The following is a 16,290-nucleotide window of genomic DNA, read 5'->3' on the forward strand; positions in this document are numbered from 1 at the left end:
GTATATGACTTCCCTTGCAAACCATCATCCAACTTCTCCTTGAAGAATGAGCAGAATTTTGCCTGGGCAAGATAACCCATTTCATTTTCAGACAGTTCTAATTCTTATGCAGTTCTTTCTTAGGTTAAATCAAAATCTGCCTCTTTATAATTCCTACCAAATGGTCCTAGTTCTGCTCTCTAGGACTAACCAAGAATCTCTATACACCTGATAACCCTTCAAATAAGACAACCTTCCTGTCTCCTTAAATTGTCTCTTCTCTAATCTAACACATCGAGGTCTTTCACCTACTCTTTATACAGCTTTTAATTACCCTCACCTACCACCAATTAGGCAGCCATTTTTATATTCTAGACTTGAAGTAATAAGAATTTGATTTGGGGCGGGAATAAATAATTTTGAATTTTGAATACTCAACACAACTAGACCACTGAATCAAATTATTCTCTCCATCTCCTCACCAATCTCTGCCCATCTCAAGACAATTGCACTTTGAACCCACTGTCTTGTTTGATGAATCCCTGCCTTTTCTTGAGGAATCTTAGCTATACTGTTCACTCCCAAGTCAACTCACTTTCTGAACTTCCTTACTTCCCAACTTATTGTTATAAAAAGCGTTCTCCTTCATAGCTTTCTAGCTCTTTATGATTTATCTTCTATTAAGCTATAAGGCCCTTGGGAGTAGAAATCATCTTGTTTTCTTATATTCATAGCTCTAGTACTTAGCACAGTGTAAATGCTCTGTCTGAATGGATGTGGCAGAAAAGAAGGAAACAAGAATAATCCTCACACTTTCGACCTATTTGACTGAGATAATGATGATGATACCATTAAGAATAAGGAAGTTAAGAAAAAGGATTGATTTCAGGAGAAGCTATCTTCTCCTCAACTAAAATAAGCAAAGTAAGATTCCCTCCATGCAAAAACTCAACTCATATAAAATAAGGAGGAAGAAGAGCTGGGAACAATAGAGAAAGAGAGGGACAGAACACTATAAACCACAAATGTCCTGTGGGTATCTTCTCCATCCCATTTCCATAAAGTCCTGGTTTGAAGTTCAAAGAGTAGTAGGTAGAAGGAAATGATTAAAGGTCCCATCTTCTTCCTCCTCCTCCTCTCACTACTCTTTCCTCTGCTCTTACACATTCACTTATAGAAATAATATTTGTAAGGTGCTTAGCACAGTGCTTGGCATATGGAAGATGTTTAATAAATGTCTGTTCCTTTTCCTTTTCCCATATCCTGGTGCCATCCAAAATTGACAGTGAGGGTCAAAAAACTGCATTTAAGTTCTAGCTCTTAAGCAAATCATTTAACTTTATTAGGCTCAATTTCCTAATTTACAAATTGAGACATTTACATTAAATGACTTAATACCCTTTCCAGTTCTATGATCCTGTTACCATTTGATTTGAGTTTACCTAGGTTATGGTTGATGGGGCATTGGGATAAGGCCTCATTGAAGCTCCTTATGGTCATGGCAGCCTAGCAGGAGCTAAAATTTATTATGTAGTGCAGTGTGTGTGTGTGTGTGTGTGTGTGTGTGTGTGTGTGTGTAATTGTAGTACATTACAATATATAACAATGGTGATATTATTACATAATGCAACATATTACATAAGAAGGGCATTAGAGGAACAAAACAAAGTGATATATGAGGTGTGAGGAGAAGATATTAAGTGACCTTGCCTCCTTCAGCCTTTTGCTCCCAACTGGAGAAATGTGTCACTAATAGTTCTTTCTTTCTTTTTGTCACCCATGAAGCTGCATAACCTGGGAGCTCAGTAGATTTGGGGAGAGGATGCATGTGGGAACTTATCATGGGAACAATATTTGGTCAGAATATTATCAGGTTAAGATATTTCTTGGCATTTCAACCCCAGCTACCAGAGTTCTTTAAACAATCCTGCAAATGTGTATAGCTCCTCTATGGTCCAAGCCACTGATAGGAGAGGGAAAGTTCAGGTTTTTGAAGCCACTACTCCTTCAGAAATGGGCTTTCAGGATCACAAATGCAGCTCTAGTGCTTAAGCAAAGAGCTGTGATAGCCTCAGGGAAAATCAGAGCTCTTATATTATGAGACAGTCTTATCTCAGTGTTCTTCAAACCCCCAGTTCTCTTTTCTTTATTTTCACCAGGAATGCTGCCTCATAGAGAAGAACCTTTGTTACCTGGGATTTCTTCACCCATTGCTTTTGATTAAGTTAAAAGTACATAGAAGAAACACTACTAATGTTCAGCTAAGTGAATCATAAACTCATAGAGCATCAGTGTCTGAAGGAACCTCAGAGACTGGCAAATTCAATCCTTACTCAAAGGGGAAATCATCTTTGCATAATTTCCCAAAATGAGATCATCCAGCCTTCATTTGAACATATCCATTAAATGGGAACTTACTACCATACACAAAAACTTACCCATTAGGGGGCACTGCTGAGTTTATGGGATTTTAAACTAGAATGGAGCTTTAAAGATCATTCAATTAAACGCCTTTATTTTACAGAGTAAGAAACAAAGTTCAAAGTGAAAAACTTTGTTTGAAGTCACATAGCACAGGTAGTAGTGATTAGTAGGTTCAGGATTCAAATCTAGATCCCTTTGATTATGAATTTCATCTTTTTTGCATACTACTTTACTTGCATTAAATGAAAATCTATCTCCCTGTAACTTCTACTCGTTAGCCCTCTCCAAGAATGAAGGACAAATCATTCCCCATTTGATAAATGGTCAACGAATATGAACAATTTTCAGGTGAAGAAATTAAAGCTGCTTATAGTTGTATGAAAAAAATACTCTAGGTGGTGCAGTGGATGGAGCACCAGCCCTGAAGTCAGGAAGACCTGAGTTCAAATCTGACTCAGACACTTAATGCTTCCTAGCTGTGTGACCTTGGGCAAGTCACTTAATCCCAACTGTCTCAGCAAAAGAAAAAAGAAAAAGAAAGAAAGAAAGAAAAAATACTCTAAAACACTATTGATTAGAGAAATGTACATTGAGACAGCTCTGAGGTACTACTACTTCTCAGATTAGCTAAAAGTTTCCCTATTTTAGAAGTAGTAGTACCTCAGAGCTACCTTTCCTTCATCTGGCTTAGCAGAATCAGCATTTTCCACTTCTTGCACGGTATGAAGAATATAGGGGAGGACTATCTGAACAGTCATAGCAGAGGGAATCCCAAAACAAGATCCAGGTGCAAGTTTTTGAGTTTGCTTGCATTTGCTCCTAAGGATATGTGGAAGCTGGTGGCCATATGAAAGCTGGTGGAGATCATGTGCAAAGGACATGTAAAGGTTGGCAGGAAAGTGGTGCTAAGTGAATCCTCTAAGTATTAATGTTCTCCAATATTAGTTCATAAAAGATTTTACCTTATCAACAGTGTAATTGTTCCATATCTGACATCAAATTTTTCTTTGGGCCATTGCAGATAGAAGTATGCTTGTGAATGTTTAACAATCATCTCTCAAAAAAAAAAGATAAATGCATGATATCCTTTTAAGATTAATCTGCAATATTAAAATTTTCTTTACTTCTTTCTTAACTATAAACAATTAACAGAACAAATCAAGCTCTTATTTGTAATATTGTTTTCCAGTTTTTTTAATTGACTCTCTCAAGGTAATATAAGATAGCTCCAGCACCTTTGAGTAGTTAGTGGAATGAAGAAGTTTGCAAAAAGAGACTAGTTTTATATTTTGCTCATCACATGTCCTAAAGTATCTGAAGTTATTGGTTTCAGACTAGATCAAGGAAGACCCTGTTTGTTTGTTTTTTATTCAATTTACATATGATATTTCCTTATTCCTTCACAATCCCAATTCCCCTTGTCCAGACAAAGTCCAGTTTGTCAGCATCCTTCTTAAAAAATGGTGACCTGTAGCACCAGCCTTGTATGTTACTTTGTGAATAACTCCAGTATAAGACATGGTGGTACATAACTTTAATCCCAATATTGGAGAGATTTTGGCTGGTGAATTGCTTGAGCTCAAGAATTCTGAGCTGCAGTGTGCTAAGCCCACCAGGTATTCATATTAAATCCAGTATTAATCTAGGAAACACCTGAAGCCTACTAGGCTGACTAAGGAGGGTAGAACTGGCCTGATGAGCAGATCAAAGCTCTCATGTCAGTCAGTGGAATTTGGTCCATGAGTGTAGCCACTAGGGGAGAGTTGTGGATAGAGGCAACAGAGACAGGGAGAGCAAGAGACACACAAAGAATAAACCCATGAAGAATCACCCCAAGAGTAGAGAGATATGGCTTTCTTAAAAGAGAAGGGGATCTTAGATAGAAGAGGATTGCCCACAAGGCTCCTCAGCTGGAGAAACAGCAAAGAACTACAGCCACAGCAGAGGTAGAAGGTAGGAGACCTGTTCTTTTAAAATAACCTATGAGTTATTTAGGCAGTGGAGGTCTGATGGGAAGCACCAGATGTTTGTATTTCAAGGAAAGACTAAACCCTAGGGCATCACAGAGGAACTACATAGGATCCTGTGGAAGAGCTAAGGCTTTTCCAGACTGTCAGGGTATCTCCCCAAGTTCGATTCCTTTCTGAGAGGAGTCTACACTGTGGGATGAACCTAAGTCAGAAGGACTCTAGGACCTTGATGGAAAAAGAAGACCCATAGACAGGAAAGGGAATTGTGTCGAGTACTTGTTGGCTACAGTGAATGTATTGTGTGTTTCTCTGTTTGTGGGTTTCGGTGCCTTCTGCATTTTCTGTGGAGTGAAATAAAGGCTGTCCTGTAACAAGAAAAAAAATGTGGTACCCAGAAATAAACACAATACTCCAGATGTGGTATGACAGATGGGCTCCAAATATGACTGGAATTGAGCTCAAAGTCATTTCCCTGAAGCTTTCTATTCCATGCGATGTCAAGAAGGGCTTGTATCTTCTAGTTTCTCATGTTACAGATGGCCCTGGTCCCCTGAGGAAATGGAACAATAACCTTCCAGGACACTGCTGAGTGGAAACCTGCCCATGTGAGGGTAAGCTGGAGAGTCAGAGGCCTCAAGACAATGCTGTATAAGGTTTAGATGAAGGAACGGGAGATGTAGATTTCAAATCAGGGCACCTGGATTTAAAACCCGCTTCTGCTCCTTAGTTTCGTGTGTTAACTCTAAGCAATCCAATTAGCCTTCCTTGGCTTCAGTTTTCTCATCTGTAAAAAGAGGATGAGATGATCTCTAAGGTCCCCACCAGCTCAAAGTCTATGACCCTTCAGCTAGATTTAGTCTAGAGTAGATTTAGCAGAGATATGAGAACTTTATTCAAGTGTTTAAAAGGCTGTCATATGGAAAAGGGGATTAGAGTTGTTCTCTTTAGTCCCACAATTAGGAGCAATGGGTAGAGATTTCAAAGAGGCAGATTTAGGCTTAATGTAAGGAAAAACTTCTAATAATTTCTTGGTTAGTCATTTTTCAGTTGTGTCCAACTCTTTATGATCCCTTTTTGGGGTTTTCTTGGCAAAGTGGTTTTCTACTTTATTTTTGCAGATGAAAGAACTGAGACAAACAGAGTTACATCATTTGCCCAATGTCACACGGCTAGTAAGTGTCTGAGACTAGAAATGAACTCTTCCAGACTCCAGGCCCAGCACTATCCACTGTACCACCTTGCTGCCCTTATTCTACTAATTAGGAGTATCTAAATGTGAATGGATTGCCTCAAGGAGTAAAAAATTGGTTCTTCTTCATTAGCCATCTTCAACTGAAGGATACACAGCAGCTTGTCAGTTCCACTGCATCAAGGATTCTTGGTCAAAAATCCAAAATAAACATTGCTTTTCCCGTTGACTATTGAAAAATCCATTTGAATAATTTAGATTAGGGACTTTCAAACTTTTTTGTTTATGAAACATGTCAAAGTCTGTAGGCCACAATCCTTTCCATTGACTATTAAAACCCTTAAAAATAAATAAAAAATAAAACTATTCATCCTTGAATGCTCTTACCTCATGCCATCCAAATCTTTTTTATTTTAGCAATTGGGGTTAAGTGACTTGCCTAGGATCACACAGCAAAGAAGTATTAAGTGTCTGACGTCAGCTTCAAACTTAGATCCTCCTAAATTCAGGGCTGGTGCTCTATCCACTGTACCATCTAGCCATTCCCACCCACAGCTTTTAATCTGCTTAGACGGAACTTATCTGGATGGCAATGGACTCAAAGCTTTGGGTAGAGAATTCCAGCGGCCAAAGCTTTCTGAACTTTTCCTTCTCTCACTCTCTCTTCCTAGAGCCAAAATTATGATTTTTTAATTATGCTTTTTAGATCCAAATAATAACTAATAAGGTTTAAGGTTTACAAAGCATTTTTCAAATATTATCTCATTTTCTCTCTACAGTAGCCTTGGTAGGTAAATGCTTTTATTATCATCCTCATTTTACAGATAAGGAAAATGAGGCAGTTAAAGGTGTCTGAGGCCAGTTTGAACTCAGGTGTTCCTGACTCCAGGTCTAATTTTCAATCTTCTGTAGAAGGTAACCATATGATGAGATGAGATAGCAACTCAAATTTAAAACATGTTTATAAAGTATTTTTTTGCATTGTCATTTGCTTTTCAGAATAATCCCACAAAACACATTGTACATAGGCTACAATGCCTATAGATGAGCCCAGAGAATTTAAATGATGCCCAGAGTTACAAAACTGATACATAGCAGAGTCAAAATTCATATTTTCATTAGTCACAACCAGAACTCCACACTATGGAAAGATCAAGTCACTTAATCCTGTTTTCCTCAGTTTCCTCATCTGTAAAAATGAGCCAGAAAAGAAAATGGCCAACCACTCCAGGAACTTTGTCAAGAAAATCTCAAATGGAGGCAAAAAAGTCAGACACTGAAACGAACAACAACAGAGGTACTGGAGATAGCTTTAAGGGTCCATAGAACTAATTTTTTCTCATTGAAAGGAAAGGTCTTCCCCTTACCCACTTTACTGATAGAGAAATTCCATTTCTATCAGAGCCACTGTGCCACCTCCATTTCCCAAGACTGTCCTTAAAATGAACATCTTTCCTCCCTAATATTGGGGAGAAAATCTTGTTTTTAATTAATTCTTAATTTCTATCCTTTTCCAGAAGCTCTTCTTTCAAATGACACTAAAACTATACTGTGGGGCCATTTTGGATCATGAGATCATAATTTAGAGTAGGAAAGAACCTTTAAAATTATCTGATGCAATCCCTTCATTCTGTACAGGAGGAAACTGAAACCCATAGAGATTAAGAGGCTGGCCAATGTTACCCATGACCAAAATGGTAAAGTCAAAATTTGAAACTTGGCTTCTTTTACTTCAAATCCAACATCATTTGCACTGTACCCCAATCACCAAGACAACTGTTTTACCTAATCCCCAAAACATTTTGGCTAGGAAACATAGGGGAGAGAAAGAGATGGGAAATAGAGAGCAAGAGAAACAAAAACATAGAATCAGGATTAGAATCAGCTGGGAAGCTAGGCAGTAGAGTGCCTATCAGAGGTACTCTTTGCAGCCTTTAAAAAGTCCCACCAAAAGCAGGTTTGCGTGGAATTTACACTAAGACAACATTTGAGGTGCTATCTGCTCACCAAGCTCCCAACAGACCAATGCTACCACTCCCCATGAAGGGGAGTTAAAGCTGGCAATTACTAAAGGGGGAGGAGAAAGTGCTAGAAATAGGATGCCTCAGCAGATTCCACTCTGGGTGGGGGAGGAATAGGGGTCTGACTATGATGCCTCAGCAAATTTAAAAAGTAATTATCTCTGAGCCACACTTCCCTCAGAAGTTATTGGAATAAAAAACCAGCTTTACTCAAGGGAGAAAAACAAGGGACAGAAATTATCAGACCATTGTAAAGTGAATTTGGTCTCCTTTTCTCCTTCTTTTTCTTCCTTTTTTCCTTCTTTTTTTCCTACCTTTCTTTTTTCTCTCCTTCCTCTTTTTCTCTTTCTCCTACCATGCATCCTCCCATTATCCCTCTTCTTCTTCTCTATGACTTTTAATAGAACTGAGATAAAATTCCAGGCTTCCTCTTCACAAGATGGGGCTACTGGCAGAGGTCATCTCTTCCCATTGGCCCCCAGTACCCATATTGTAAGCAGTGAGTTAAAAATGAGATAGATCACAACATAATACTAGAGAACTATGCACCTGGATGTTGTCAGGGCAGGGTCTCATTTCCTCCAAGCCATTCACTTCACATAGGAATTAGCTTCTTTCTTATACAGCTTAGTCCCTATTCAACTAAAGGTCAGTCTTGCTAGAAAGCTGATACATTAGATTTCTCTGTAGTCAACTTTCAATTATTCCTGAATAGCTCATCTTCTTTTAAACCCTGGCAGGTATTCTTGTTTTGCAGAAAATAGACAAACATAAAACCGGAACCAAAATAATATGCAAAAGAGTACTCTCCTCTGAATGAAGCCAGAGTAATCGAAATGTAACTGGGTTTAGATATGCTATTATTTTATGCTAATATTTATCACCAAAAAAACTTATTAATTTACAGGAAGTACCATGTCATTTAAGTAGGCTAGAGATTCTGAGAAGCAAGTAATGTTGTAATGAAAACCAAGGCTTCAAAAAATTGTAATTGCAATACTATAAAATGGAAAGAGTCTTTGACTTGAAACCAAACTATGAGTTCCAGTCATACTACAAGTTAACAGTGTAAACTTGAGTAAATAATTTGCCATCTTGGAGCTTCAAGTTACTAATCTGTGACAGATACATAAATCAGTAATAATTAGATTACCTGCTTTGAATAATTATTCTGATTAAAGAACTTGATTAAGCAGGCAATGTGGGATTGGGAGATATGTTGGGGGGAAGCTACAGTCAGGATCACACAAGATTTTACCAGCTACCACATAAAGAGTGGATATGATTACAACCTACCCAGCAAAAGTGAGTACAATTCTTCAAGGGAAAATGGATATTTAATGAAATAGAGGCATTTCAAATATTCCTGATGAAAAGACTAAAGTTGCAAAAAGTTATCAAACTGTGCATATGCCCTTTGATCCAGCAGTGTTACTCCTGGGCTTATATCCCAAAGAGATCTTAAAGAAGGGAAAGGGACCTGTATGTGCAAGAATGTTTGTGGCAGCCCTCTTTGTGGTGGCCAGAAACTGGAAACTGAGTGGATGCCCATCAATTGGAGAATGGCTGAATAAGTTGTGGTATATGAATATTATGGGATATTATTGTTCTGTAAGATATGACCAGCAGGATGGATACAGAAAGACTTGGAGAGACTTACATGAACTGATGCTGACTGAAATGAGCAGAACCAGGAGATCAACAATACTATATGATGATCAATTCTGATGGACCTGGTCCTCTTCAACAATGAGATGAACCAAATCAGTTCCAATAGAGCAGTAATGTACTGAACCAGCTACACCCAGTGAAAGAACTCTGGGAAATGACTATGAACCATTACATAGAATTCCCAATCCCTCTATTTTTGTCTGCGTGCATTTTTTATTTCCTTCACATTACTTCAAAGTCCGATTCTTTTTGTGCAGCAAAATAACTGTTTGGACATGTGTATATATACATATATGTATGTATGTGTATATATATACATATATGTATGTATGTGTATATATATATGTATATATACACATACATACATATATGTATATATACACTATATATATATACATATATATGTATATATATATATAGTATTTAACTTATACTTTAATATATTTAACATGTATTGGTCAACCTGCCATCTGGGGGAAGGGGTGGGGAGAAGGAAGGGAAAAGTTGGAACAAAAGGTTTTGCAATTGTCAATGCTGAAAAATTATCTATGCATATATCTTGTAAATAAAAACCTATAATAAAAAAAGACTAGAGTTGAATACAAAATTTGACTTTGAAATACAATAAATAAAAAAGGCAAACATGAAAGAGAAAGCATAAGGAATTCAATAAAGTTAAACTTTAACTATAGAATTGTATCATTATAGGGCAATTAGAAGACAGAAAGAAAGTATAGGAATGAATCAGTGATGTTTGGGTGAAGTAAAAAAATAGATAAGGAGAAGAGGAAAGGGAGAAGGAAAAAGGGAGAAATTATCTTTCATAAAAGAGACATGCAAGGAAGAACTTTTACAGTAGAGGAAAAATGGAGAAGAGGAGCAAGCAATGTTAAAACCTCACTCCCCCATGAATTTCAAAGAGGGAGGGAGAGAAAAAGAGAGGGGGGGAGAGGGAAGGTGTGAGTATGGGTGTGTTCAGTTGGTAACAGAAATCCATTTTACCAACAGGGAAGTAAGAAAGGAAGGAGGTAAGAGAAGGGAGGGAGAATAAAAAGAAGGATGGACCAAAAAAAAGGCAATGGTCAGAAGCAAAACAGACTTTAGGAGAGGGATAGGATAAAAAAAGAGAAAGATAAATAGAGAAAAATAGGATGGAGGAAAATACACATTACTAGTCATAACTATGAATGTGATTGGGATGAACTTAACCATTAAACAGAACCACACAGCAGAATGGATTAGAAACCAGAACTCAACTGGTTGAAAACTAATGAACTGATAAATAAAAGGAAAAAAAAAAACAATAAAAGAAATAAATCATTCATTAATTTGATTTTTCTTAAAAGAAAGAAAAAAACAAATTATTAGTTTTAAAAATGAAAAGTGTGAATGTACCACTAATGAAGATGAAATTAAAGCAATTATTAGGAGTTATTATGCCCAATATGCCAATAAAACCAACAATCTATGTGAAATGGATGAATATTTACATAAACTTCCTAGATTAATAGAAGATGAAATAGAATGTTAAATAATACTATCTCAAAAAAGAAAATGAAAAAGCCATCAATGAGCTCCCTAAGAAAAAATTCCCAAAATGAGTTGGGTTTGCAAGTGAATTTGACCAGAAGGGATTTATATCAGAAATGCAAGGCTAGCTTAATATTAGGATAACTATAAGCATAATTGACCATGCAAATGACTAAAACAACAAAAACAGTATGATTATATTAATAATACAGAAAAGGCCTTTGACAAATGCCCAGGCCTATTAAAAACAATGGGGAAGCATAGGTATAAATAGAGATTTTCTTAAATTTATAAGTAGTACCTATTTAAAACCAAAAGGCAGCATTATTTGTAATGGGGATAAACTTGAAGCCTTCCCAGTAAACCTACATAAATCATTAGCATTTCCATATATTATTAATAAAAACCAGAGGGAAGGAATAGATGAAATTAAAGCCCATTTCTAGTCACATAAAAATGCTTTAAATCACTATCAATTAGAGAAATGCAAATTAAGCCAACTCCAAGGTATCACCTCACACCTGTCAGAATGGCTAAAATGACAGGAAAAGATAATGATGAATGTTGGAGGGGCTATGGGAAAACTGGGACACTGATGCATTGTTGGAATTGTGAAATGATCCAACCATTCTAAGAGCAATTTGGAACTATGCCCAAAGGGTTATAAAACTGTGCATATCCTTTAATCCAGCAGTGCCACTATTGAATCTGTATCCCAAAAAAATTCTAAAAGAGGGGAAAGGATTCACATGCACAAAAATGTTTGTGGCAGCCCTTTTTGTAGTGACAAGGAACTGGAAATTGAGTGAATGCCCATAAGTTGAGGAATGGTTGAACAAATTATGGTTTTTGAACATAATGGAATGTTATTATTCTATAAGAAACTGATAAGCAGACTGATTTCAGAAAAACCTGGAAAGATTTCCATGAACTGATGCTGAATGAAGCAAGAAGAATCAGGAAAAGATTGTACACAGCAACAAGACTATATGGTGAACAACTATGATAGACTTGGTTCTTCTCAGCAATTCAGGGATCAAAGGCAATTCCAATAAACTTGGGATGGAAGAAGCCATCTATATCCAGAAAGAGAATTACGGAAAATGAATGGGAATCGAAGTATAATATTTTCACCTGTTTTTTTCTTTCTCATTTTTTCCCTTTTGGTCTGACTTTTCTTGCACAATGTGACAAATATGAAAATATGTTTAAAAGAATTATATCAGATTGCTTTTCTTGGGGATAGGGAGAGATGAGGGAGGGAGGAAGAAAAATCTGGAACATAAAGCTTTATAAAAATGAATGCTGAAAACTATCTTTACATGTATTTAGAAAATAAAATACTATTGAAAATTAAAAAGTAATGACAAAGAAAAATGGCTATCAAAGAAAATTAAAAACAAAGTAAAGTGAGCAGATTTAGAAGAATTCTGTGCCCAGTAACAGCCATACTGTAAGGATAGTCAACTTAACTTTTCCAATTAAGACAACGATCCAAGACAATTCCAAAGGACCCATGAAAATGCTATCCTACCTTCAAAGAGAGAGGTGAACTCTGAATGCAAATTGAAACATACTTTCTTACTTTATTTTTTTGTTTTGTCTTCTCTTTTTCAATGTGACTAATATGGAAACATGTTTTGCATGTCATGTGCACTTATTAGTCTTCAGTCACCATGTCTGATTCTTTATGACCTCATTTAGCGTTTTCTTAGCAAAGAGAGTAGAAGACTTCTCCACCTCATGTTACAGATGAGTAAATGGGCAAAGGGGATGAAGTGATTTGCCCAGAGTCACCCAGCTAGTGTCACAGGCCAGATTTGTACCCTGGAAGACACATCTTGCTGGACTGCCATTCTATCCACTGCACCAACTAACTGTTCCTATTGTCACCTGCATAATAGATATCAGATTGTTTGTTTTCTCAAGAAGAGAAGGGTAGAAGATAATTTGGAACTCAAAACACTTTAAAAGGAACATTAAGTTTGTATGTGCAATTTAAAAATACTTAATGAAAAATTATATTTAAATAAAAATAATTAGGAAATAGAATTATGAGCCAATCTGCAAAAAGTAAGTAAATTTGATTCCATCAGTGATGGGTCCATTGATATCAATTACCATAAATTTGTAGTGGAAATAGTCAGAATAGGAGAAGGGGAAGAATTTATTAAACTCTTCCCATGCTTTACAAATATCTCCTTTGACCCTCATACCAACCTTGCAAGATAGGTGCTATTATTTTCTACTTTGGGGGGGAAACTGAGGTAGACAGTGGTTAAGTGATTTGCTCAGGAGATGTTTGAGGCCATATTTGAACTCATATGTTCCTGACTCCAGGCTCAGTTCTCCATCTATTGTGTCACCTAGCATGGTTGTGTAATGCCATTCTCAAATGGAATTTAGCAACATGCAAGCAAGAGCAGAGAACAATAATGGTGAGAGTGATCCAGATTAGTTTGAAAAGGAAGAAACAATGTTAGAGGAAGTAAGAAGTCCATGAGTTGAGATCAGTGTTGATTAGCATTGGTTAACTAAAGGACCAATGTTTCGAAGGGAGGAAAGAGTTGTCAGGTGTTGACCTGAGAAAGAAGGGTTGCGTGGAGACACTGGATGTTTCATGGAGGATAGAAAATCGGTTTAAGAGAAGTAAGGTACAGGAAGAACTAGAAGGATGGGAGATTATGGTAAGATAAAGGAATTTGGGAGTAATAGATGGGGAAGTAAAACACTTGCGATCTGACCATCTCTGTGTGTCCCTGAGGTAGAATACAGATCATGGGAGCTGAGAACGTTAATAAACTAAGAAGTCAGGAACAATAATTAACATCTAAGATGAAGTCCCCGATTCTAAGAGTAGGAGATGATGTAAAAGGGACAGCTAACTGATAGCATGTAAATTCCCTTCTAGCTCAAAATCAATGATCCTATGATCCTATGACTATGAGTTTGTTATTGAATTCTATGGGAAAAGAAAGAGAATGACCTAGGGGCTGATAGGTGACAGTCACTTGGATGTGAATAACGTGATATACCTGGAATGAACATCAAGAAAGAAGCATTGATGAGTGAAGAAAGAAGGGAAAATTCTGGAAGGGGCTCTGAGGAGCAAAAAGCAGGTTTCTTTTGGTGCTAAAATATGCTGTAGTTTAGACAAGAAGCCTTCTTCACATATTTGTTAAACATTTGGGGTGTTTTTTTCTTTCTGTTTTATAGGATGGGCTTTTCAAAATTGTAAAACTAATTTCTTTAATGGTTATGGACTTCATTGAGGACGTCCCAGTCATTGATGCAATCAACATAATATCACTTACAAACAAAAGTATCTGGAAGAACTCACCAATCTACAAAGAATCCCTTTTCAACTTGAACTCCATTGGTTCTTCGCCATGACAGTGATGAACTCCACTGGAAAACATATGTCTCCCGTTTTATGTCTCACTTGATATTAATGATCAGCAGCTTATCTTCTCTCTGTTATTATTTCTTTCATAAAATCTTGAATAAATTTGATGAATGCAGAAAGATACCTAAGTAGAAAAGAATCTTCATAGCAATATTTTGATTTACTGGATCAAAGACTTTTTAATAATTAACAAATAATAAGAACATTGAGGTTTTATATTCTCAGTGTCTTTCAGCAAAGTGTGTGATGATGAAGATGTGGTCTACTGTAGAATGTTTCTACAAAAGCCTCCATGTTGCCTACTAATCACATCATCAAGGATGTCCTCAATAATTAGATTATTCTTATAATATATGGTTCATATACATATATGTGGGAATATATACATATCATTAAAATAGTTTGGAGATATCCTATTTTCCAAAACTAAGTTTCAACAATGAGGTTGTGCCCTGCATTTGACACAACAAAAATCATTTGCACAATGGAATGATCTCACCCTCTGCAAAGTGTCACTAAAGAATTTAGCTTTCCTATTTCCCAGGGTCATCTATCACATGTTCACAATCCCTATTCCTTATCACTAATAGGTACTTCACTCCTGTTCCCATTCAGAACCCACGGGGTGACTATGCTCCTTAAGATTTGAGACAATAACTGTTCCCATGGGACCCAAGAACATCTGTATTTTCTCAAGAAATGCTAACCATGAGAACTATCTCAAAATCTCAGAATGATTGTGTTGTGGGCCAACCCTTTTCATGTATGTAAGTAGCTCTGGCATCAGTAATATTAAGCTCTCTTTCAAGGGAGTGGGGATTTCTATTTGCAAACACTATTTTCCTTGCTGTGATATTAATTGAACGACTGTTTGTGTCCTGACTCTCCTGCCTCTAGCATGCCTTGTGTGGTTCTGGCCATCCACAAGTTAGAAGCTGTTTCCAGTTCAGTTGACAATATACATACATATACATATATATGCATATATATTCACCCAAACACACATACATATATTATAATTGATGTCCATATGTATAATAGGAAAGTAAGCATTTAATTTAGTAAATGCTTCTTTCATGATTGCTTTTTTTGAAATTATTGGTCTTAATTTATAAAATAAATTCTCACGCTTTTGTTGTCTTTCTCTCATACAGTTATGTTGTGAATCAGTTCCTCAAGATCTTCACAATTATGTATCTTTTATCACCCTTCTGTGTATCCTTAATCTAATCCAGTTGCTCTCTTCTGTTTTTTTCTCTCACTGCCATTTCTACCTCCCCAATAAATAAATGACTAGTGTTGGAATACGATAATCTAAGTATAATCAATGACTCCACTGATCTTAATAGTGAAAAAAGTTTGTTACAAAAATCTTTGAAAATATTTTCCATGGTTTTTTTGTTTGTTTGTGGTCCTCCTTCCATTTTCATCCTTAAATGTCCTCAGGATGACTTTGTTTCATTGGATATTTTTCTTAAAGTGTCTTTTTACTCATACTGCTTTCTTTCTATTTTATGAAGCAGCACTACTCTTGATCTTCCATTAGTTTTTTCTGCAAGATTTTACAAAAAAGACCACATTCTAAACCACTGATAATAAAGCTTAACAGTAATAAATTGTGCAATCACAAGACCATAAATTCAGAATAGAAGGATCTTAGAGATCTAGTCCAATTCCATATTTTTACAGATGATGTAAGAGAAGGCAGGAAGAAGTTATATAACTTGCCCAAGACCACTCAGATAGTAAATGCCAGAGATGGGATTTGAACCCATGTCCTCAGATACCAAACTCAGCATTCTTTCCATTGCATATACTTTGGCTCAAAATAGGAAAGTTCACAAATGCTAAAAGGAAAGGGGTAGTTGGGCAATAGTTTTCTGAAGAAAAAAAAAAGATCTGGGAGCTCAATCTTCAACTAAATATAATAGCCCCAAAAGTTAATGTAATCTTGGACTACTGCTTGGACCTAGAAGGCAGAGCTAGGTACAGTGGATAGCAGTTGAAAAAAAGACAAATGTATGTTTGAGATAAGAAGAAACTTCCTAATAATTAGAGCTATTCACAAGTTGATTGGGCTAATTGGAGAGAATACCTCTT

The 16,290-nt window shown here is 36.5% G+C and overlaps 1 long non-coding RNA gene across 3 annotated transcripts in view; it reads right to left on the reverse strand.

Annotated features, from left to right (window-relative positions):
- LOC141563115 (uncharacterized) overlaps window positions 1–16,290 on the reverse strand; it is a 97,719-nt gene that overhangs the window by 55,454 nt on the left and 25,975 nt on the right. For 2 of the 3 annotated variants that reach the window (XR_012488331.1, XR_012488329.1), the window contains one exon: window positions 14,125–14,314. The exons of the other annotated variant lie outside the window; for it this stretch is intronic. This is a non-coding gene — a long non-coding RNA (uncharacterized LOC141563115). The remainder of the gene's footprint in view (window positions 1–14,124; window positions 14,315–16,290) is intronic. 3 annotated transcript variants of the gene reach the window in all.

The sequence above is a fragment of the Sminthopsis crassicaudata genome, chromosome 3 (assembly GCF_048593235.1).
Source record: "Sminthopsis crassicaudata isolate SCR6 chromosome 3, ASM4859323v1, whole genome shotgun sequence".
Lineage (NCBI taxonomy): Eukaryota > Metazoa > Chordata > Mammalia > Dasyuromorphia > Dasyuridae > Sminthopsis > Sminthopsis crassicaudata.